Source organism: Corvus cornix, chromosome 1A (genome assembly GCF_000738735.6).
Source record: "Corvus cornix cornix isolate S_Up_H32 chromosome 1A, ASM73873v5, whole genome shotgun sequence".
Taxonomy (NCBI): domain Eukaryota; kingdom Metazoa; phylum Chordata; class Aves; order Passeriformes; family Corvidae; genus Corvus; species Corvus cornix.
The window spans coordinates 38,678,183-38,702,546 of record NC_047057.1 but is presented as its reverse complement, the minus strand read 5'-3'; the positions used below and the strand labels follow the sequence as shown (position 1 = coordinate 38,702,546).

The 24,364-nt window shown below is 38.2% G+C and overlaps 1 protein-coding gene across 2 annotated transcripts in view; it reads left to right on the top strand.

The window, feature by feature from the left end:
* The window catches only part of PAWR (pro-apoptotic WT1 regulator), a 76,061-nt gene that overhangs the window by 4,122 nt on the left and 47,575 nt on the right, over nucleotides 1–24,364 (top strand). The window lies entirely within an intron of this gene.

Here is a 24,364-nt window from a genome sequence, read left to right as displayed (position 1 = left end):
AAAGTAGGTTCTTGAAAGTTGGATTTGTTCTAAATATTAAGTGCTGTGGGATTTGGGTTTTGTTGACTCACAGCAATTCTTCAGGTTGTAAAAGGTAATTGAATTACATGCAATTATCATTACTATGTATGTTTCCTTCCTTAAATATTAAAATTTATAACCATTTTAAATTACGTTTGGAATGTGTTTCTCGGTTTGTAGGTACTCACTTGCTGCAGGTGAGTTTACTTGCAGTGTTTTTCTCATTTACAGTTGTGCTAGTGCCTATTCAAGAAACACAGAGCTCCCATTATTTACTGACAGTGCTTTGTGAGGACCCACATATAGGGTGACAGTTATGTTTTGTATTGTAATTCTGTCCTGCTCCAAGCAAAACAAGCTGTACTGATGAAACTGCAGCTTTACTTCTGTAAGTTTACATTTGAGGGTTATGCTGGTAGAGCTGTGTGAGTAATGTTTTTTGGGGTTTTTTTCTGAACTCCAGAAAGGAGAATAACAAGTATTTTTATGGTTACTTTTTAAAAAAGGTGTATATATAATCAAAATCTTTATTCATTTGGGAAGGACAGTTATATAGCTGGGTTTTATGTAATGTGTGCAGTATAGATAAAGTTTACATTTTTACTTAACCAGATGGAAGTCATCTTAAGTTTGGAAGTGTTCTTTTGTTAATAACAGGGTGATGAATGATTTAAAAAGGTGTAAGGAACGCTGATCTGTGTATTTTGTACCTGAGGCTGCCAGACCTGAGACGCAACAGTCTCCTGACCTATTCGTGGGAAATACTGGAGTGAAAAGGTAGAAGTGATTCAAGTATGGACTCTTCAAAGAATATTCAAGCAGTCTGTGTTCATCTTTTGTCTTATGAACAGCAGTAAGGATATAACTTCTTGCATCCCTGCTGATGGCTCCCTGTCAGGAGTCTACCTGTCTGTTTAGAAGGCACTGCGTATTTGGGGCTTGGTAGGTGTCATACTGAGCAACACCTTGGAAGGAAGCAGAGCAGTGAGTGCTTTCTGTGGGGAAAGAGAGTTCCTGCTACTAGAGAAGTCCAGTGTGCTCAGCTGAGGAGACTAACTGAAAACTGCTGTGTTCCAGTTGGAAAAACTTGAAGAAAATTTAGGTACTGCATGTGTCGGGCATAGCAATTACTGGGTGTGTTGTAAAGGAATTGAAATCCTTCTCTGAATGGCTGGAAACTAGAGAGGAGTGGAATCCTGTACTAGATGTTGAGCTCTTTTGATTAGAAGTTTGTCTTCAGCATTATCTTTTTTAGTGATTTCCTACCTGACGATTGAAGTCTCTTCCTACTATATCTTGAGATTAATGAGGTAGTGTCTTTCCATTGTCTAACATCTGTTGTATTGTAAAACAACTTGCTTCTTTTTGCATGTGTTGGGGGAAAAAAAAAGCCTCAGTAAGTGGTTGTTCAAAGTACTAGAAAAAAATCCCTGCATCTGACCACTGATACCCTTACCATCCATGCAGATGTAGTAGTGTTATAATGGAAGTCTGAAATAGATTTATTTGACCTGGACAACTATTCATGATAGGTTAAGCCATTCTGCTGACTTTGTCTAGTGAACACATCTTACTAGGATTCCATTTATGGTTCTTCCTTCAGATGTGGCAGGGTGAATACAAGCATTTTCAGGTTCTGGTAAAAGAATTGTATTGAGATTGTTTATATCCAGTTTGTTTTGCTGTTAATACCTTTGTGAATTCTGATTTTGACCAAGTCTCCTGACAATACCTGTTCAAGGGCATGTTTTCTTCTTTCCATCTTTTTTTAGCACATGGTAAGCTTATCTTTTTTTTTTTTTTTTTTAATTTTTGTTTTGTTTGAGAGTATGCTTTAATATCCTGACATAGCTAGGTACTGGAATTTATTTGGTCAAAAAAACAATCACAACTAAATTTTTAACAAACTTAAAAGTCTGGAAAACTTTCAATTCCAGAATCTATGTAGCAGCTTCTAAGTTGCTGTGTGTGTACCTTCCAAGCCTGGTGTGCCCACCCCATTGCTTATCACTGGCAAGCCTGGGAGAAACCAGGTTTAACTGTGATAAGCAATGGAACTGCATGGCTAAATTTGACGAATTGTGCTCATGAGGTCCTTCAGTCCTCCCCACGAGGTGTTCGCTACAATGAACTGCACTTGAAACATTCCTACACCAATGCACACAGCAAGAGGAGCAAGCAAGACGGCTTCCTTAGTCCCAGAGATGTGACGTCTTAGGACTCATCCCACCAGGTTTCACTTATGCCAGTGACTGCTTGCTGTGTTATACAGTGGACAATTACAGGCTCTTCAGGAGAAATAAGGCGGGGAAGGTGAGGTGAGGAGGTGATGTAGGTAATAGAGGGGCTGGAATGTGTGGAGCTTGGAGTAGGCAATGGCACAGTTGGGAGCTACTGGGTAAGGATTAAGGGACAAACGTCATAGTAGAAGTCTGCTATGGGCAGCCCAGCCAGGATGACAGCACTGATGAATTATCCTTTAAGGAGCTAAGGGATATCTATAAATCAGCCACCTTTGTTCTTATGGGGGACCTCAACTTGCCAGATATTAACTAAGAGCACCATACAGCTGGCGGCTGTGTGAAGAGGTGACAGGTCCAGAAGATTTCTAGAACACCTGGATAGTAACTTCTTTATATAGATGCTAAGGGAGTTGACTAGGAAAGGTGCCCTTCTTGATTTGTTGCTTGTTAACAGAGAGGGTCTTGTGAGTGGAGTGGAGTGATTGGTGGCTGTCTTGGCCACAGTGACCATGAAGCAATCAAGTTTAGAATCTCTGTTTACGGGAGGAAAAGTGCCAGCCTGAAGTGCCAGTGGCATCAGCCCTGGACATGAGGAAAGCAGACTTCAGGCTGCTCAGGGAACTGGTGAGTAAGGTCCGTTGGGAAGATGCTTTTGAAGGTGCTGTGGTCTATCAGTGCTGGTCACTTAAGTACCATGTTCTAAGAGTACAGGAGCAGGTAATTTGAAAATGCTGGAAGTCAAGCATGTGAGACAAAAGGCTAACTTGTCTGAGCAGGGATCTTCTGGAGCTAAGGCAAAAAAAAAAGTGTATGTCCAGTGGAAGTAATGTTTGTGGACACGGGAAGATTACAGAGATGCTGCTTCACCTCTGTGGGGGGGAAAATTTGTGTAGCTAAAGCTCAGTCAGAGTTGAAGCTGGCCAGAACTGTGGGAGACAGTAAAAAGGGCTTTCTGAAATACATTAATAGCAAAAGGCAGTACAGAAATAATATCAGCTCATTATGTGATGGTCACCTCACAAACTGGAACGTAGACAGAGCAGAGACATTTAATGGTTTCTTCACTTTAGTCTTCAACACTGGTGGTGGCCTCTTGGGAGTCCCAGTGCCCTGAGCTGGAGAACCATGACTGTGAGAATGGTATTTCCCAGTGAACCAGTTGAATCCTTCGAAGTCTGTGAGACCTGATGAGGTTCATCCCAGGGTACTCAAAGAGCTGGCTGATGTCATCACAACCCCTCTCTCAATGATTCTTTAGTGGTCTCAGGAATCTGAAAAGGTCCCAATCGACTGGAACTTGATAAATGTCCCAATTTTCCAGAAGGGCCAGAAGGATGTCCTTGGTAACCACAGGTCTCTCACTTCAGTTCCTGGTAAAATTATGGAGGGGATTATGTTGGGAGTTACTGAGAAACACCTGATGGACAGTGCAGTCATGGGTCACAGGCAGCACAGGTTAATGAAGGGCAAGTCTTGCTTGTCAAACTTAATTTCCTTTTATGACAAGGTGAGTCCCCAGTTGATCTGTGGATGCCAGTTGTGATCTTTTTGGATTTCAGTAAAGTTTTTGATAATGTCTGTCACAGTATCCTTCTGGACAAAATGTTCAGCACACAGCTGGATAAACGCGTCACGTGGTGGGTGAGCAGCTGTGAGCAAAGGGTTATGGTGAATGAGGTTACATTAGACTGGTGACCTGTCACTAGTGGGGTTCCACAGGGCTCTATCCTTGGCCTTGTGCTCTTAACCATCTTCGTAAATGACTTGGGACACAGGACTGGAAGGAATGCTAAGTAAGTTTGCTGATGACACTAAGTTGGGAGGAGCTGTTGACTGCCATGAGGGCAGAGAGAGACCTTGGCAAATAAAAGGGCTGGGCAGTCACCAACCCTGTGAAGTTTAAAAATGACAAGTGCTGGATTCTGCACCTGGGACAGAGCAACCCTGGATGTACAGACAGACTGGGGAATGTAACACTGGAGAGCAGCCCTGTGGAAAAGGACCTGGGGGTCCTCGTTGGTGGCAAGTTGAACATGAATCAGCAGTGCCCTGGCAGCCAGGAGGGCCAACCCTGTCCTGGGTGCATCAGGCACAGCATCACCAGCCGGGCAAGGGAGGGGATTGTCCCTCTCCACTCTGCACTGTGGCGGCCTCACCTCAGGTTCTGGGGGCAGTTTTGGGTACCATGATATAGAACAGACATTAAGCTATTGGAGAGTGTCCAAAGGAGAGCCACGGAGATAGTGAAGGGCCTGGAGGGGAAGCTGTATGAGGAGCAGCTGAGGTCACTTGGTTTGTTCAGCCTGGAGAAGAGGAGACTGACAGGAGACCTCATTTGGGTGTCCAGCTTCTTAAGGGGAAGCAGAGGGTCAGGGGTTGATCTCTTCTTTCTGGTGACCAGCGATAGGATTGGTCATGTAAACTGTTGGGAGACTTAGGCTGGCTATTGGGAAAAGATTTTTGACCCGCAGGTTGGTTGGGCACTGGAACAGGCTCCCCAGGGCAGTGGTCACAGCACCAAGCCTGACAGAGTTCAAGAAGCACTTGGAAAAAGCTGTTAGGCGTATGGTGTGATTTTTGGGGATGTCCTGGGCAGAGTCAGCAGTTGGACCCTGATGGTTGTGGATCCCTTCCAACTCAGGGTATTTTATTCTATGCTCTAGGATAATGCTGTTATGGAATAAGGCTGGGCAGTGCCGTAGTTTTTAATGGAAAAGATATGTGGAAATGATTTTGTTTCTCTTAAAGAGGCAATATATATCACTTACTGAATTCAACAAGCTGTTTTAGTAGATTGTAGGGCAGTACCTCCATGTGGAATCCAGAGGACTCTACCAGAAAATACCAATTTATTTACATACTTAATTCTTTTCAATTCCATCCCTTGTTTCTATTGGAGTGGGAAGGATGGTGATGGAGAAGTAGCAGAAGTTGTTCATTTTCTCTCTAATTCTTTTGACTCTGCATTTATCTCTTAAGTGCAATTTTGGGAAGGTGAATTTTTAAAATGAAACTTCCAATATTTCTGGGATTGCTTGTACAGAAAACCCTAGTATGAGAGTTGTGAACAGTACTTGTTGAAGCTGAATTGTAAAATTGTCTATATGAGAGAAAATGTTTAGGGCTTTTTAGTTGCTTCTTGGCAGTGGAAGTGGTGGAAAACTTTTGCTCTTTCCAAGTCAGCAGAAAAAAAAATCGATTGTTTGAAAGATGGCAGGAGCAGGGAGGTTGGACCAGATGACCCCCTGTGTTGCCTTCCAACCTTACCCATTCTGTAATTCTGTGGTCAGTCCATCTTGTTGCTTTGTTGTATTGTCTCAGGTACCAATAGTAAAATAGATTGGAACTTTGGAAGAGCAATACTAAAACAGATTTTCTGTGGGAAACTTGAGATACTTTAAAATTGAAGTATTTAATATTATGGATGCCTAAAACTATAGTATTTTACTGAGACTGTGATGAATAATGAGTTGGTGCTTTGGGCTCATTCTGCAGTTGAACCCACCTTTGCTAAGTCATTTCTTATAACACTTATTTAGCACTGTCTACTGAAGGTTATGGGATTAAATAGAAATCTCAGGTATTGGTAATAATGTTTGCAAAAGTAAGTGCTAATATTCATAGCTGTGGAGGAAATAATAACCTCATGAGTAAACACTGGAAGCTGAAAAAATGAAAGGATAAATGGAGAAGCATTCCAAAGTTCCTGCATCTGAAATCTGAGTGTTTGGAATTGTCACGTCTTCAAAATGCTTTTGTAACTTTGGGGAACCTGATTCATCTCCTGAATTATTGACCTGAATATTCAGAACTAATTACTGAAAGATTCATTTACTGAATTTATCAGGAAAGGGGCAATTGGAATAAAAAAGTGAATTTTATGATAAAATTAGACTTTTGGTTTGTTTCTGTACTAGAAGGAAAAAATTGTAGACTGTATGCATTTTAGATTTTCTCATTTTGACTTTGCTTTGACTACTTCTAGTGAAAATGTATTTTACTTTTTAAGTTCCAAAGCTAAAAGTAAATTAGTCTGTAATTAACTTTTTATTTTTCTACTGTAGGCTGAAGATAATTCCCTCAGAAAAAGGGAAAGGGAGAGCATTTGTAGTAAAAAGAGTGAGAATTTTGTCTAGACTGGGATGTGGGATTTATTTGTGATTTATGTCTTCAAACCAGTATTTTTCTATTTGTAAGAGCTACTTGTATAAATTATTAATTAAAAAACCTGGAAAAAAGTAAAAAATAGAACTCTTCTCTATTGAATTCCACAGATGTAACTTTCTCTGAGGCTACAGAAGAGTAAAAACCATGAGTGAAATAATTTCCAGAGTCATTCATAAACCATGACAAACCTTTTGAATTATTTCGAAATGTCTCCTGAATTATTTTATAATGTCTTCATACTTGCATGCTAACTTTTCCAGAAGTCTGTTTGTGCTTTGAATCTACTATGTCCTAGATGGTGTTGCTTTCAAAAGAACCAAGCTAAAAAAGAACAAAAAACCTCCCAAAACAAATAACTCTCTACCTCCTCTGTGAGAGAAGCAAAAACGAGTCAAACTCTTGACTATACCTTAGCCTATTTCAGTTTTCTGTTGTGCAGCTTAAATATTCATGCACCTCTAATGGCAAGTGAGTTTGAGCAGATCTTTCTTTAATACTTAACAAAAAAAAAATCCAGTGTCAGAAATGTAGTTTCTGTATATCCTAGTAAGAGTGTGTGGTAAATAGATTCCTTTTGCACAAGGGAAGTTAAAAAATAAATCCCACCCCAACTGTAAATTAAATACAATAATATTAATTGAATAGCTGAATATTTATTGGCATGAACTTCTCATGCATAGTTCATTGCATCTCTGGAGCATAGTTGTTTTGTAAGTTCATTACCTTGATGTGTACAGGGGGCTGTTGGAAGGGCTGCTGTTGATTAGTTTCATACAAGTTGGTACTGTACTGAGTTCTTAAAACTATATCTACTTTACATTCATTACTTATGTGTAAACTCATGTATGGTTTTTTTCTGCAGCGTTTTTTTCCCCAAAGCTGGAGTTGTGTATTTAAAGAATTTTAATTGGAAGACTAAGTGGATGACTTATTTTCTGTGCTGCACAAGGTCATGGGAAATTAAAATAAAAACCACAACCCTGATGTTTTATTTCAGGATTTTACTGTATTTGATCTGCTTGCATGTTGCTATGAAGAACCGAATGGAACATTTAAATCTCTCTTACTATCCAGGCCTGCAAATCTTATCTTCAACTCTGTTGTGTAGTCCTACCATGTAATAATCACACCATCTTAGATGTAGCCTTGTTTGGTACAAAATACAAAAACATCATCCTGGGTGAAGGTAAGCTTAAACAAATAAATGACCTAACTGAAAAAAACCCATCAGATAAACAAAAATAATGCCCTGCCATCTGCCATTTTTACTTATCTTAACTCTCAACTATTACTCACCTTCAAACAAAATATGTAAAAAACCAATGTGCTAGGTATGGGCTTTGCACAGTGTTTTATGCAGTATTTCATTAATTTTCTTGATCTGCAACCTAAGTAAGAGACTGATGTCTTGAATCTCTTAAGTCAGAAGCTTTTTAGTAGGTGAGAGACTTGTAGAAGCACAGTCTGAGGCAGGGCTGGTTGCTTTCTTTGTGTAGGCATTGAATCTAAGTGTAATTAAGGTTGAAAGGAACCTCAGGAGGTCTTGAATTCAATCTTGTTGCACTCAGACAGATCTTGAAAATCTCCAGGGACGAAGTCTGCACAGATTCTTTGGGCAATGCTACCAGGACATGACTGTCCTTGAGATGAAAGTGTTTTCCTTTCTTTTGGACTGTCCTTTAAATTTACATCCATTTTCTCCAGCCATGCACTACTGCAAAGAGCCTAGGTCTACACTTGGTGTCTGCCTGGGACAGTTGGAAAAAAGATGGGTTTGGATTTTGGAAGAGCAGCAATCTAGACAGGCCTGTTTAGTTGGCAGAAATAGGTGATATAACAAGATGTGAGCTACAAAGGTAGGATAACTTGGCAAAATACATATAGCACTCAGATGTGGAAAAAGTGTTGTGAAATAACAGCTGAGTGTATGTATGGTGTCTAAGCCACACACATCTGTGAGATGTATGAGAGACCATAGCGGTAGGCAGAAGCCAAGGAGGGATGGGGATTTCCCCTCTTTCACTGTTCCTCCTCTCAGCTCTTTCTGACCCTGCTACTTATTTTTGTGAATTATAGCAACTTGTGCATGTCCTACTTGTCCACTGTAGTTACTGGTACGTATTTTGTGAACTGTTTTCCATGCAATGTGCAGTGTAGTGTTTGTAGGAACATGGGATTTCCACTGTATGCACTTAAGGTGTATTTAATTACTTTGTGAAGCTCTTTAGCTTCATTTTTCCTCTCTGTACACCAGTAAAAGTAAGACTAATTGTAGTGTGTCTGACTGAAGAGCCACCTAGCTCAGTGTCCTGCTCCTACCATGGCCATAATCAGGAAAAGGTCTGCAGAAATGCTGTCTGGTGTTTCCTGTGAAATGGTTTTCTAGCCACTTCAGTTTTCGTCTCAAAGACTTGCAACACTGTATGAAGATTGCTAAATAGATAGACATTAAAATGAATTTATTTGCAAAATATTTGTTCAGTCTCTTCAACTTGTATAAACTGTTAGCATACAAACATATTTCTAAGAACCCTCATATATGATGAGATACCTCTCTATGATTATTTCCTTCTCTTCCCTGCAGAAACTCAATGGGGTATCTGTTAGCCTCATGCCACGATCCCTGTTTTCTAGTTACTCTGTATGTTCCTCAAGATTGTTGAGCTTCTGAAAGATGACCTTTATTGGAAAGTTTAGGAGGTACTCTGACTCAGATTATTAAACAAAGTGAACAAAAAAGTCTTAAACCAACAATATATGGTGAGCAGCCATTTCAGAAGAGCCCTAGGAACTCTTAGTCTGCTCTTAGAACAAATTTAATCTGGATAATTCTTCCACAGTGCAGTGAACAGAGCAATCAGTGATACAAAGTATAATTCCAATTTCTTTTATAAACATACTTTTTTGTCTTTGCAGATTGAACTGGGAATTATTATTAATATTGATCAATTAAGCGGTGCTTTGCCCAGCCAGAAGTATGCCAATGCCTTATTAGCCTTAGTTTTTTGAAGTTTGGCAGCGGTCGTGTTTGTAGTCTGTGTCCCAGACTGTTACTCACAGATTGAGATGCAGTGTGTGTATTTTTTATTTGTGGTGATGAAGCTTATTAAATTTTATAGACTAAATCCAGTCTGAAATAGGACCATGACTTCATGTTTTCAACAAGTCTGATCTCAAAAGTCATACTGATCTCTGGTCAGACAACAGTACTTAGCAGTACCTTACTCTTACATCTGTTTACTGATCAACTCTCCTCATTTTGTGTTGTGTGACGTGCAGAATGTAGGAAAACAGCCTGGAACCCAGCAAAGGTTCCATGCATGACTGCTCTGTTCTTTATACTGCTTTAGTAACTATTATCTTTTCACAGGTACTACTTAATGATTTGTAATTTTTCCTGAAGCTGGTAGCTGCTACAGGTGCCTCTGAAACACAGTCAAAAGCTTATCTTTATTTGTTTATAGTTTGTTTTCCTTTGAGGAGTAGTTTTGAGTAAAATCTGTTTTGAGTAAAGATCTAGATATTTTGGAATGTGGAAATTGGAGTGGAGCATGGAAGTGCTTTGTCTGTAGAAAATTGTGGTTTAGATCTGTGCTGAGTTGTTTAACTTCTATCTATTACACAGCCATATTTAGGGTTACCATTTTCTCCTTCCTATAAAGGCTTTGAGATCCTTACGTTAAAAAGTTCTCTTTAAATTAATGTACTGACTCCAAGATGAAAGGTTCTGTGTGTGTGTGTCTGTAATAGGGTACTTCAAAGGATGATTGTATGACACTGTCATTTCAATTAGACAAAAGCTACAAGCATCTGTAAAATGCCAAGAAATGCTGAAAGATTTAAAACTGTATATAGAGACATTTGACAGAGCAGTCCTTTGGGTTTATTATTTTAGTAAAATAGGTGAGCTATGATGAATTGAGATGGTCCACATTATTTTTTTCATATTGTAAATTACATTCCTTTCTGCTATGTTATGCTGAGAAGAGGTAAAGGATATGTTTGGAGCTTAAATTATTAGCTTACAGATTTGTCATTGTTTTTCACGATGTTTGAAAATTTATTTGTTTGATGTTGAAAACAAATTGTTCGTTTGATGTAAAAAATTGTCACATTTCTTTCACAGAGGTAGTAAATACTATAGTATTCTCAGAAATGTGGTAGTTTTTCAGACTTGGAATTCTGAAGCTGAATGTTTAAGTAGCATATGTTTGGTGTGTTAATACTCTTGATAAAGCATTCCAATGAAGTATATTGGAATTGGGCACTTTGAGCATTCTTAATTAAATTAGGGACCTGCACTTGACAACCAAATATTTAGGTACCTGCATTCAGATACTTCTGAATGGCATAGGTAGAATTTAGCTGGTCCTAACACATCTGTGAAAGAATTTCCTATTCAGCCCATTTCTCTTCTCTTTTGATCCATTACTAATAGAAAGAATTGAAAAAGGACAAAGTCTGTAGTACTTCTTAATGGCTAGAAAGACACAGAAACCCTAAAGGTAATTTTGTGAAAACAGAAATAAGCTAAACATTAACAAAACTTGTACTGTGAGTGCACATAAAGATACCTTGTATCCTCTTGAAGATGATGTGCATTGTAATTACTTTGTGTGAAATACTGCCCTTCAGGCAGTTGACTTCTACAGCAAAATTTAGGAGTTATTTTTAGCCTGAGGCAGAAACTGAGGAGTATCTCCTTATCTGACAATCTTCTTGAGTCTAAAACATAAATGGGTGTTTTAATATATCCCATTTGTGGGCTTGCTTCTTCCTTTCGTTTAAAAAAATGGGGCTCATCAGATGTCAAATCAGTTTTTGTCAAACTTACCCAGAGGCTATTTGAATGCAGGTGTTGCTAAGCAGCTCAATGCAAAAAACCACTTCTCATAGCATATTGCGTTTTTTATGAGATGCAAGAATGTTTCAGAATCAAACCAAGGATTTGGAAATGGGGATATTGATGTATTTTTGCATGCATGATGTATTCCTACCTACCATTCTGCTTCCCTTTTTGATTTTTCATAATTTTTTTTGTGGTCTGTTTATTTAGAATGATCTGGAAGTTGTTTGTATGCATTTATGTTCTAAAGCTTTCATCACTTACTGCTGGCCTGAGCAGAGAGACCAGAAAAAAGAGATCTGAAGCCAGAATTACCTACACTGTACAAGCTATCAGTTAATATCTATTCCGTTATGATGAGTGTAAACATCCCTACAGCTTTGTATTTAGGTGCTACAGCTTATTACTTTAGGTTGAGGATAGCTACTCTTCTGTTTGGAGATCCTCCTTGGATCAATGTGGAAGGCCCAGGATGATGCTTGTGTACTGCTGAACTTGTGGTTAATGAATCATGCTGACCTGACTTGGCTCCATCTGGAAGCAACTGGGATGTGTGGACATGCAAATGTGATACAGTGATGTTCGAGCTGACTTCTCAGACCTTTGGATGTCAGTGTTGCTTCCCACTTTAAGAGTGTTTGGTGAGCTTGCCACTACATTGCCTAAGTACAGTTGTTTTTAAATCAGTGCAGATTGTGCACTTATGCACGGGCCTGAGGTCAGTTTGGAAGCAGCAATATTAAAAAGAATAGCTTTTGTACCACTTGGGCAGAACGGAATGGTTTCTGTCCCTTTAAAATACACATGTAAAAATCTTTCTTTAAATATGCTTGGATTTTTTAGCCTGAGGCAGAAACTCAGGAGCAGTTTAGTAGATTTACTGAAGTCATAGTAAATAACAAAAAAAGGCTAAACTGAAGGATAAATTCAAAATGTGTCTATCCTGTAATATGTTACAGAACTTCTACAAAGATGACAAATGTCCTAATATTAAAAAAAGCAGATAATAAGGAAATATAGCTAACTATAGACATAGTTTAGAAGAGACAATTCTGTTGGTGTGTCTGGAGAGAGTTCATGAACATGATAAATAAAAAGCAGCTCTCTAAACAGAGGTGATTTTCTTTAGTGCTATTGATTGATTGGTTTATTTTTATCTTAACTTTAATTTTTTGGTCTGTTGAAGGCATATTGTATCCTGTGCTCATACTTGCACATGAGATGGTGTTTGTAGAGCCTTTTGCTTTTCTTCATAATATGAAGACTGAGATAAACTTTTTTGAAGAATCCTGGGAAAAACCAGGCAGGGTTGCATAAGTGTTAACTGTTTTAAATCTGCAGTGACTATATGGCTGGATTCTCCCTTAATTTTCCACAAGACCTCCAAAATGAATATGGGATAGACAAAATTTGTATTGGTAAAAAGAGGTGAGCACATGACAAAGAGAAAGTAGAGCAGCAGGATTTGAGCGTTAGAGGGGAGAAAGAAAAGTATGTTCCTCTCAAGTTGTGTATTTGTTTTTTAATTATAGGTTCTGAAATGAAAGGTATGTTACAACCATTCTTAAAACACAGGTGACCAAAATTCTTGTTCGTATAAATGTGTATGAGTTTAAGCTTAAATGTGAAAATTAGTTTGGTCACATTTGTATGAGCCAGTGTTTAAAATTTCAGTTTTCAATAAACCTCTTTATTTTCCCATGAAATTGAATTGGTAGCATTTATGCAGCCAGTATTTCAGGGTAGTGATCTAAATCTAAAACAAAAGTTTGGTTGTTTGCTGCAGTCATTGGTTCTGCATAGCAGGACTCCAGTGGAAGCTTGGTGGGACTGTATGAACTAGGATCTGTGGCTGGACTAGTATTTGGTCAGTACCAAAAGTTGATTAGCAAAAAGAAAGTAGGGCCTGTAAAATATTTTTCCGTAGTTTTAAATTGAATTTTTTTCCATTATCATCTACTTTTATTCAATTTACAGGATTCAGATTTTTCTGTCTTTTGTGCAGGGATGGTTCTTGTACTTGGACACTGTTTATTAGGAAGCTGCACTAACTAATCATGAATGAATCCCCTAAAATATCACCGGATAGCTGGGGAGAGGGACTCTGTTTTTACCATTAGGATTCGTGTTTAAAGAAAAGCTTAAAAAATAAATGAAAACATTTTTGTTTGGTTTTAAGTGCATCTTAGATGTTGCTAATATTAGTATTAAAATAATAAATTTAGAACATTAAGATTACAAATATATTCTTAAAAAGCAGACTAATTTTTAGTCATCAACAGAAAAGTAGACAAGAGACTAGGGAAGTATGGGGGGAGTATCTGACAGGGGAATTATAGAATACATTTTCTGTTAGCCATGCATTCATAGCAGAGACTGCCTTTTCTCCTCTTTGGATTAAAATCAGTACTCAAATGTCATATTGGATCTTCTAGCTGATGAAGGTTCCAAATACCTGTTTGTTATTTGATTTCATCTGGATGGTTTGGAGATCTAATTTTGCACGTGGACACAGCTATAGAAATTGCGTAGAAGTGGGAGCTTGTGTACTGCCATAAAGGGTTGCTCTCAGGGATTACAGGTGCTGCCTTGTATCAGGAATTTAGCCCAGACCATACTTCTCTAGCTGTCTTCGTGTGTATGAACTATTTGTAGGCCAGCACTCTGTGAACTTCACAGATGATAGGGTGTAAGAAGGGAGCTCAGAGGGAATGGTGCTGGCTTGGGGTACCAAGTACACTGAATGGGATGTGCAAGAATGTGCTGGGTGAGATGGGAAGCTGCCTGTCCAGACAAAGAAGCTTAGAGAATCCAGTGATAGGTCACAGGTGTTTGTGCCTGGGGATAGCCACCAAACTCCAAATTCAGCTCTACATCTAAGGCTTCAACCAAAGTAAGTGCAGTTGGTTTCATCTGAAAGGTCTTGGCTTCGAATCAACTACAGGTCCAAGGAAGGGCATGTTTTCTCTGTGATAGGCAGCCCTTCCAAAGAGGACTACAAATATCTTCTGTCTGCTCCTTTATTATTTTACATATAGAGAAGGCTTGTTTGAAAACTAAGGTTTTGCAGTTTACTTGGCTTGTTGTTATGTAATATGTGCCTTGGAATATTCTACTCTTGTGAAAATTTTGAGTTTTCTAGTCAGTGTTTTCATGAGTTAGCTGCTGGTAGAAGTTGTTTTGAAAGATGCAATTGTAACTGAAAATGAAAATTTCTTGAGAACAAAAAAAATCACTTTATTTTCTCACTTTCTAACTTTTAAGAACTTGACTAAAATTTTAGGTGGCATACATCGTGTCTGTAAGAGGACATTCCCTTTATCAGTTTTAGCCACAGGTTTTATTTAACAAGAACCGTCTCAGAATGGCATGTTTGGTCATGCCTTAACTGTATGACAAACAAAATGCCTGAAGCAGATAGAGATAACAGCAAATGGGGACTGTAGTCTAGCAAAGAGACGCTGGTTCATTAAACAATCATGTTCATCCCTGGTATTCCAACCCTTTCTTTTCTGGCGCTGCGAGATACTGGTGGTAGTATACTCCAGTAATTAAGAGGAGAAAGGATGTGGACCTATATGCTTGACAAGTTCATTTAAGGTAAAAGCGTGTGATACCAATGCAACATTTCTCATTGATCACTGCAAGTATTTAATTTGTAGCAAATCTGTTTCCCAAAATAGAACAATGAAAACCCCACTTAAAGTGCACCCATTTAAAGTGTAGCTAGCAATCTTCAAAAGTCCTTTTGTGTGTGTGTATAATAAAGGAAAGTAGGAGGGTGGATAAAAGCTAGAATAATCTTTAAGGTTCAGTTTTAAAACTTCATCTTAAACAGGAAAAAAAAAAAGGGCAGAGGTACTGGTATTTGGGCCATTGTTTGGCTTCATTTAGAGCAAGCAGGTATATTTTCTATTTTGCAAAGTACCTGGCTGGTTTATTTCTGATTTGTTTTGTAGCCTGATCCTCCATTTATCTTAGTAATTTGTTTCTGGCTAATTTTTTAAATAGCCTGTTAGGTACCATGTCCACTTCTGTAATCAACTTATGATTTACTGTATGCTACAATTCTCTAGCATAGTATCCAATTTAATTAAATAAGACAGACTGTTTTCATTAGTTGTGGTAGTTATTTAATTCTTAATTTCACCATAACTCCTGGGTGTACAGTTCTAGGGATTTTTTTCTTATTTATTTCTTCATGTCTTCATTCTTAGTACAAGTTTGTGGTGTTTATACAAAGCTATGCTTGTAGGGGAATTTTTATTAAATTACCTTTTGAAGTTTTAATGGATTGGTGTTTATAAAGATTGTGTGCTGGGAGCTTTAAAATAAAACATCCTTTCAGCTTGTGAATGCATATTGCATGCCTTGGACTTTTTTTTGTGTCTCCAGGTATGTCTGAGGTAGAGCAAAGGTCAAATGTTAACCATCTCCTCAAGTTACGTTTCAGATTAAGAAGACATGAATGTTAGGAATTTGCAGGATTGAGTTTAGTGAGGCCAGTAATGTCAAAGTATTAGCTGAAAAAGTGAGGAGGGGAAGAAGGGAATGTGGCCAGAGGGAGGGGGGTATTTTGCAGATACTTAAATATACTTTACCCGGGGCAGACAATGTGTTACAAGGGATCACAGAACGGGTGGTGTTGAGATGAAAAAGTGTGTTGTGTGTATTTTGGTTTTAAATTAAAAACCAGTTTTATTAGTTGTGGAATGGTTTTGTTTTGAACAAAATTAGCATTTGCTGCTGCTTGGATTTTTTTTTTGTCCTTACTTTTGGTCAAATTGTAACACCTTTGAAAATCTGTGGAAGTGTAATCATGGATGTTTAGTTTTTTGTATTTTTTTTTTTTTAATTGGGAAGCTTTGCAAGAATGTGCTTATTTTCTGCTTAAATGCATTTGCTGCTTATAATTTAAACGAGTTTATAGTTGAGTGCTTTTTACTTCCAAGACCAATCCTCCTCAAAAGATAGAGCGGTCCTTAAAAGGTGGATTTGTAAAAAGCCATTTATCTCCAGAAGGCTCTTTTTATTGTTCAGAACATAATCTTGTCTTCTAAATATTTAATCTAGTAGTCAGAGTATTTTATATGCAGTTGAATTGAATTCCTTGATTTTTAGGGAATGTTGAACTTGAAGATGATGGTTGAGTCAGTTCTTGTTGAAATATGAGTAGATACCTGCTGTTGCAATCAACTGACCTTGGACTTGAAGAACTTGCCAGGAATTCCGTCCATACAGTTGTGTTATGTTTAAACTTGCTACTCTCTTGGAGCAGTTTACTTGTTGTGGGTATGTCATGATGCAACAGCACCAAAACCTGGACAAAAGAGAACAAGAAGGAGCAACTTCCACTCAACTGTTTTAGAGTATTTGGAAAGAGAACCTCAGAGCTAAGTGAAGACTTGTGAATTTTTGTTTTAAGCTTTCGTACCTTTTGCTACAAGATACTTAAATGAGCCTGTAATGAGGCAGAAGGAATTGTTATTGGCTGCTTACCTATTTCAGACATTTGGCAGATACCTGTTTACTCCTCATAAAATGTCCTTTGATTGTTGTCTCTTGGCAATAAATAGCAAGAGCAAAAGGTGTGAAGCTCAGACACTGCAAATCTCTGTGCTGTATCTGCTGGTAGAGTACTGTACCAGAAATGGGCACATCACTTGCAGATGTTAATGTCTGGTAGGAGGACTGTGTAGTTTGTTTTGAGAACTGAATAAAATTAAAATACAAAATTAAAATACACCGAAGGGTGTGCTTTTTTTACTTGAGCTTAATTTGAAGGCAGCTTTCATTTCCAAGTCAAACTCAGTAGAGTTTATTTTATGCTGCTATGAATTGGTCAGAAAATTTTTGTCTTTGGTTCCTAATTTTGCTAAAATACCAATTTCCAGCATGGCCTTTGTCAGTACGACCCCTGCTTACTATAGTTATTGACTGGAAGTTTACTTGTTTTCGTCAAATAGCCCTTTCTTATTGAAGTGGGAAGGTTGGGGAATCCTCTTGAGAAGGTACTTTATAATGCAGTTAAAAGCTACACCTGCGTATCACTTAGCTTCTCACTGAGATCATGCAGGAACAGGATTTGCAGAGTATCTATGTGACAAACATGCATATTGTCTCATCTTACAGAAGATGAAAAGGGTTTTTTGCTTTTCCTCTGCACCTTTTAATCCATGAGTCCCATTTCTTCTTTTCCTTAAATCTGAGAAAGTTGCTGCTCTCAATAAAGCTACAAGGTCCATAATGAAAGGCCAAAAAAGGAAGTGATCCAGCTAATACAGAGCAGAGGGAAATCCAGTGTAAGTGAATGCACAGAGAGAAAGGAGTAGAAAATAATCCATGCAAGGGACAGATTTCTGATGTCAGTTTTGATTTGATTTCAGTGAACTATCAGGTCACAAATCCATTGGAAGCTGACCTTTATTGGATTTGGTGCATTTGGAACACCTTTGCTCAATATACGGTTTTTATCATATAGTGTGTGATATGAGCTGTGACTTTACTGTATATCTATTTATGTAGCCAGTAGAGTGAGAGTTGGAACAGTGAAGCAGTAAAGGTACATTTGGATCAGGCAGCTCACTTTTTGGGGATGGGTAACTTTAACAAATATTACAGGAAGAAAGAAGTGTGCTTCTGTCCAGAAAAATGTGCGCATTTTAAAAAATCCATCTTCCTTCATTCCCCTGATGAATAATAGAGAATCAATTGGCTGTTTCAAAACCATAAGCTTTGGCTTTTAAAAGATTTTTCCTTTGCATATTTTAGGTGAACTTTTCAAATGCATCTGATTGTTTGTGTGTACTTTTTTTTTTTCCAAATTGTTTGCTGCTGCATGTATTTTTAGATGCATCTTTGGACTTGTGCCTGAATACTTCTTTGCACAGAGCTTTGAATTACAGGACATTTTTGCCTGAATCATCTCAGAAAGGCCATATTGATATCAATTGTTGCCTAAATGTGAGAAAAATAAAAGCCAAGTGGACCCTGAGATTTCCAGTTTGGGGGGAAGTGGGTGACAGGGCATGAAAGAGAAATCAAGCAGGCCCACTGGCTCTGTAAATGCGTAGAAATGTTGATTGAAGAAGGCCTTTGGAAGTCTCAGAGCAGTACTTTGAGCTGTCCTGGATCTTGGTTTTGTCTTACTAAGGCTTGAAAACCTTTAAGGATGTCTCTCCAGCTGTCTCTCTGTGTAGCCTGACCCAGTGCTGTGCTGCTGCTCTCTTACTGAAATATTGTTCCTGGTATCCAGCTGATGCATTTTGTACCCTTTCCTTTATCATGTGCTGCTTCTGAGAACAGCCTGGCTCCATCATCTTTGTAACTAACCGTCGGATAGTTTGAGGTTGCTATTAAATTGCTCCTTGACTTCATCTTCAGCAGGCCGAACAAGCCCTTCTTCATATGCTTTTGCTTTATAAACCCTCTCTAGTTTCTTTGCCTACTGTTTACTTCATTTCCTATTTTCAGAAATTACTCTGATTTTGTACTTTAATCATGTTCAAATAAGAGTAAAGCATTCTTTATTATTTTTGTTGATTTTTTTAGTCCTTTTGTCAGTGAGCTGAAACATGCCTGAGAGAAGGGTCTTTTTTGTTGGTTCTCCTTGCTGGATAACTGTGACGTCCATAATGTAAAATTTACAGATGCGATAAAGCTCAAGAGTGTTTAATAATAATAATAATTAGAGTAGTCATAAAGTCCATTTGATTTTATTGTTGTCTCCTCAAATAAGGCTAAATAGCATATTCTCCCCCCCAACTCTTTTTCTTTCTTCATGACTTATATGTAAGATATGTAGTTTAATTTCTTAAATATTTTGCTATTAAACTAAAGGTGATGTGAGAATCCCTGGGAATCTGCTGTTTCCCAAGAATGTGATTCCTGAAAGATGGTCTGTTGTAACGTACTGCTTCTGCAGCCATGATGTGCTGCATGTCAGAGTAAATTAGAGCACAGCTTATTCATTCTCCTGCTACATCACAGGAGTTGGGATTTTGAATACCCATTACTCCTTATTCATCAGACTTCATTAATAGTTTTGGACCATAAGTAAAGTTCTAGGTCACTGGCCCTTTCCCCGTTAGTGTTAATGGAGCCCTTTTTAAGTCTACTGGAATGTGAAGAATGAAGTTTTACTTCCCTTTTTGGGAACTCCTAATTTTTGCCAGTTGTACGATTACTTCAAGCTTCTGCATTACTTTAAGGAATAAAAGAGTATCACTAATTTATTTACTATGAATAATTAGAATTTACAACACAAAGAAATGACATTTAAGCCTTAGCCTTTGAGGAAGCTAATTATCATGTATATGAAGATTCCCTTGAAGATGGGAACTGAATGCTGAGAAGACCTGTTTTAATGAGACTGGTTCAAATTTCTTTTTTTATGTTAAAGCCTGTCTGTACTCTGATGCCCTACTCATAAGCTGAACAGAAAAGTGAGGTTTGAGTGAACAACTAAGAAATTATTTTAAGCAAGCATGTCTCAAATCATATTAAAAGAAATCAGGAGTTGAATTTGAAATTGAGATGTACAATTCTAGTCTTTAATGTGAAATTGTCTTTTCAAGTTTAAAAGTAGCAGCTTCAAATATTGTAGGATTTTGCCTAGTTACATTCCATAGTAGTTTTGAGAAATACAGGCAGGTTTAACTTGGTGTAGAAACTATATTGCAATCAGTACTTCTTGCTTCCCCAAAACCCCCTCACATTATCTTATTAAAATGGACTTTGCATGTTGATGGTTGTGGTTTTTCAAGGAAAAAGATCAGGAGGAGTGAGAATGTTCTCTTTTGTGTGTGTGTGTGTGACTGTATCCAAGTTACTATCCGTAACCCAGGTTTTGTTCTGCGGCAAACTAATTTAAATCCTCCTAGGAATGCACAATATCCTTGCCGAAGGGTTTCACCAAGCAATTGAATGCTGTGTTTCAAAATAGGCATTCTTTACAAATACTTCTATTAAAATTTTTGTCTTTGAGAATAGACTGTAGCAGCACATGTGCTTTGTGGCAAATAGAGGTAAATGTTTAGTGTGTGCTGTTGAATAATTAAAAGCTCAGCATGGGTAGCTTTGCCAGGAGTGTTGCTCACTGGAGGGTGAGCATGTGAAGAAAACCACAAATTAAGGCACTGTAGGACTGTAATAAATAAAGCAAACCATTGGATTGATTAAAAAGAAAAGCAAAAAATTACAATTCTTGTCTCTATTTTTAAGAGTTTATAAATAAGTTATGTATCAAAGCCAGTGGAGTCAGATAAATCCTCCGTGTTTCCAGCACTTGGCTCCACACACAGATAATCTGAAAACCACTAGTTTTCAGATCTTTCCTCTGGAAGTGTACAGCAGCATCTCTTACTGTGAACTGTGACCACTTGCAGATTGGGTTGGACCTGTCCTGCTTTCAGTAGAACCTGCCTTTATCTGCCGGGGAAGATCCTCAAGGGACCAACTGCTTTAGACTTGGGGTTGTGGTCAGTCATCAGCTATGATGGTGTTAGTACAGGGTTTTGTGCCTCTTGCTTGCCTATCTCATTTAAGGCAGAGTTACTAATAGTGGGTGTACTGTTAGCTCATTCCAATGCAAAATAAGAGAGTTGTTTCAAACAGTAGGTTTAGACACTTTAAATGAATCTTTTCAGTTCCAATGTCTGGTAGCTCCATTGCCATGGCCAAGTGCTACATTTCATTTGGAGGACCCATCTGACTTAAATGTGCAATTTTTTTCCTCAAACAATTATTCAGTCATAATGTAAGTCATGTTGTTGTGTCTTTCTGGTTAGATTGGCATTACTGTGCTACATTGATGAGCACTTGCTGTTAGGAGTACATGTTGAAGAAATATTTCCGTTTTCTGCCCAGTAGAAAAAAGTGTAAGTTTTCACGTCAAAGAGGTTTTTCTAGGGAGTTTGGTTCATCTCCAGTAAGAATAAACATTTGAAAATGATCATGTCCAGATAACTTCCTCTCAAAGCAGTTGTTCAGAGTAGTCTCTGGTCTGGTAATACTGATTTCTAAGAAACCTTGGAAAACTGGAGAAGTTTTCACGGAATTTGAGTATAAAATGATTATTATAATTACAAAAGGAATTCCAGGTGCGTAAATCTAAATCAGCAGATGTTAGCTAGATAGGAGTCAGTTCCAAGTAAATCGGTGGAAGATGTATTTTATTTAATTTTCTTGACTAATGAACATGCAGTGTAATTTAGCAGATCCTCTTCCCCTAGTATTTTAACTGAGACCATCACAGAAGTCTATTGTAGTTATCTTGTAAATAAATTGTGTTAGCAAGAAGGCAGAGGTTGCAAGAAAGGTAGTAATTTTGACTAACAGGGAAAGTAGATGTGAACTACAGTTTCTGCAGAAGGTGTAGATAGACTAATAGTAATTGAAGTAATACTGTGATGTGGTCAGTTGCATAAGGTCAAGAAGGGACAAGTGTAATTTAGGAACTGATACTCTATGCTTTAAAACAAAGAGCCTGTAATCAAAGTGATAGAAGAGCAGTTGTCCTCATTCAGGGGAGGCACTCCAAAAACATCCCAACATCCTTTCTTGGCAGGGATGCATGGCAATGTGTTTGAAAGCAAAGCAGGTGTGGAACAACTTTTTTTATTTCCTTTTTTTTAGACTGTTAACCTTTTCAGATTTGAACTATATTCTGCTTAGGAGAGTTCTTGATGTGTACCTGTGTCTTCTGATGAAGAGCCGGAGCGCAGCAATCCCATAATGTGTGAGAGCAGAATTGCCCTGCTGCTTATGCTCATTTCTCCCAATTTGCTGTGCAACTGCAGATGGTTTCTGTGGAATGTAGGCATGAAGGTTGGTGGGGATAAGTATGTTCTTGGTGCGGTTTGTTATCCTTATTTGTTGTTTCTGTTGCCACTGCAGCTCTTCCTGCAAGGAGTTTACTGTTAAAAACTCCCTAGAAAATAGGGCTGCAGGGAACCTTGAAGAACCATCTAGCTTGTCGTCTTGTCCCAAAAGCATTCTTGCACCTGTGTTATTCCTGACATTTATATTCCATTGATGTGTACTTTAAAATCTCCAGTGATGGAGATTGTTTTTCTAGGCAAACTGCTCTATGCCCCTTTTTTGGATGTGGCTTTTTTAATGTTGTTTAATATGTTTTTTATGTGTTTTTTCTGTAATGTATTTCTTGTTTTTGCAACAAAATCTTAGGTTGAGTGAGATGAATAAGTGAATCAGTCTGCATCCTATTTGCAAGGTGTGTTTTTGTTGTCACTACCCAGTTGGTTGTTTAAAATGTGAACTGAGATTTTGGGAGAAATCCTTTTTTAGAGTTTTGTTTTAGTAGTGAATGACTGTGAAAGCCTTTGTGGGTGTTTGATATGAGAATGCATAGATGTACCTGTGTCTTGCTTCCCTCTCCACAGTTTAGAAACAGTCTTCAAACACAAACCATAAATTGAAAAGGAGCTACAGAAGAGAGTCAGAGCCTTTCTTTATCCTAACTCCATTTAATAAGATTCTACATTTTATAGAAATAAAGATAGCCAGAAAAATCCTAGGCCATGTTTATATTCCAGAAATAAACTACTACAGCTAAATTATCAATACCTTCTTTTTATCTTTACAATCTATGTCATAAGTACAGTTAAGAAAAAGGCTTAGAAGTGTGTATGTGTACAAAGCTCTACTTATAAAAAGGAGTTCCCTGTTAAAAAATGTTGAAAATTTTGCTTAAAGCAGAAATAAGAGAATAATAAAACCCTGGTAGCATAGGACATAGTGCAGTACCTATGTTACGATCCTTTGTGGTCTTCTTTTTAATGCATATTTTTTTCTAAAATGACTTGTATGTGTTAGCAGGAGAAATCACGAATACGAGGAAGGCTATATATACAAGGTATACATATTTTATTGTGTTTTTGTACATCTGTGCCAAGAGAAGGGGTAATTCATTACAAAATTCACATTGAGTTAGGCCAGGTCCTTGTGCTGTCACTTGTGTTTGTGCACCTGTTGTAATAATAGGGCCAGTGGCAGGTCTGAAGATTAACTTTTTTGGGATTTATTAAATTTAATTTAGGGTGGGATCAGTGTACATACAAATATTGTGCCAAGACAGAAGGATGGGCAGTGCAGGCCTCAGGATGAACAGAAGATGAGGCTGGGCTGTTTGACCGGTCTGACTTCGTGCTGTTTATGGTGGACAAGGCAGGTTAAGTCCAGCTTGTTCTTGTCTCTCCATTCTGTCATTTGTATTTGTGTTGCAGTTTTCTTTCAGTTGCAATGGCCCTGCTGCATGTGGAGCAAAGCCACCAGAAGGAGCATGTTCATCCAGTCTTTGACTCTTGATGGGCTTTTTACCTACAGAGTGATCACAGGGCTATGCTGTGACGTGGCGTGTTGGTGAAACTTCCAGTGGTTGGATGGATGAGCTCTGCAGCTCTGTACTAGTCCTCCTATTTCAACTTAGAGTAATAGCAGCTGGGCAGGTTACAAGGGGAAAACTGTTCAGTAGCACATACACCATGCAGATTCAAGCAGTCACCTTGGCCTTGTGTTAGAGCTCTGAAGTCTGAATCAGTAGTTTGTTTCCCTCCAAAAATAGATGGTGTTTAGTATTATCAGGGACACTATTTATATCCCAAAATAGTTAATAATGTTAAATGCTAGTATGTACTTTTAGATTAATTTCTTTTGAACCCCTATTTCTCTATGGGTTTGAATTGCTGAGGCTTTAGTTTTGTGAGACTTTATCCTTTTCTGTGTCCCTACTGCTTTAGATTCTCGCTTTTACCAGACTTGCCTGTGCTGGTCCTGGCACCCATTTGATCCTGTAGTTAGCTAGACCAAGGTGTACAAAATACTGTTCACTTTCTATAAAGGTACATTTCTGCTAGGAGATTACCCTGACATGATTTGCCAGTGTCAGCGGAGGGCATGCAGAGGACTGGTAGATGCCCTTGGGCAGGAGCAGGAAAGAGGGAGAGTTGGAGTATGGCTAAATGAACACTTGCTGATTTAAGCTGCTGTGGAACCTCAGCCCATTATGTTGTTAAATTTCTTAGGAATCTTGGGGGAGGGAGAAGTCTTGTTTTCTTGGCTGGAAAAA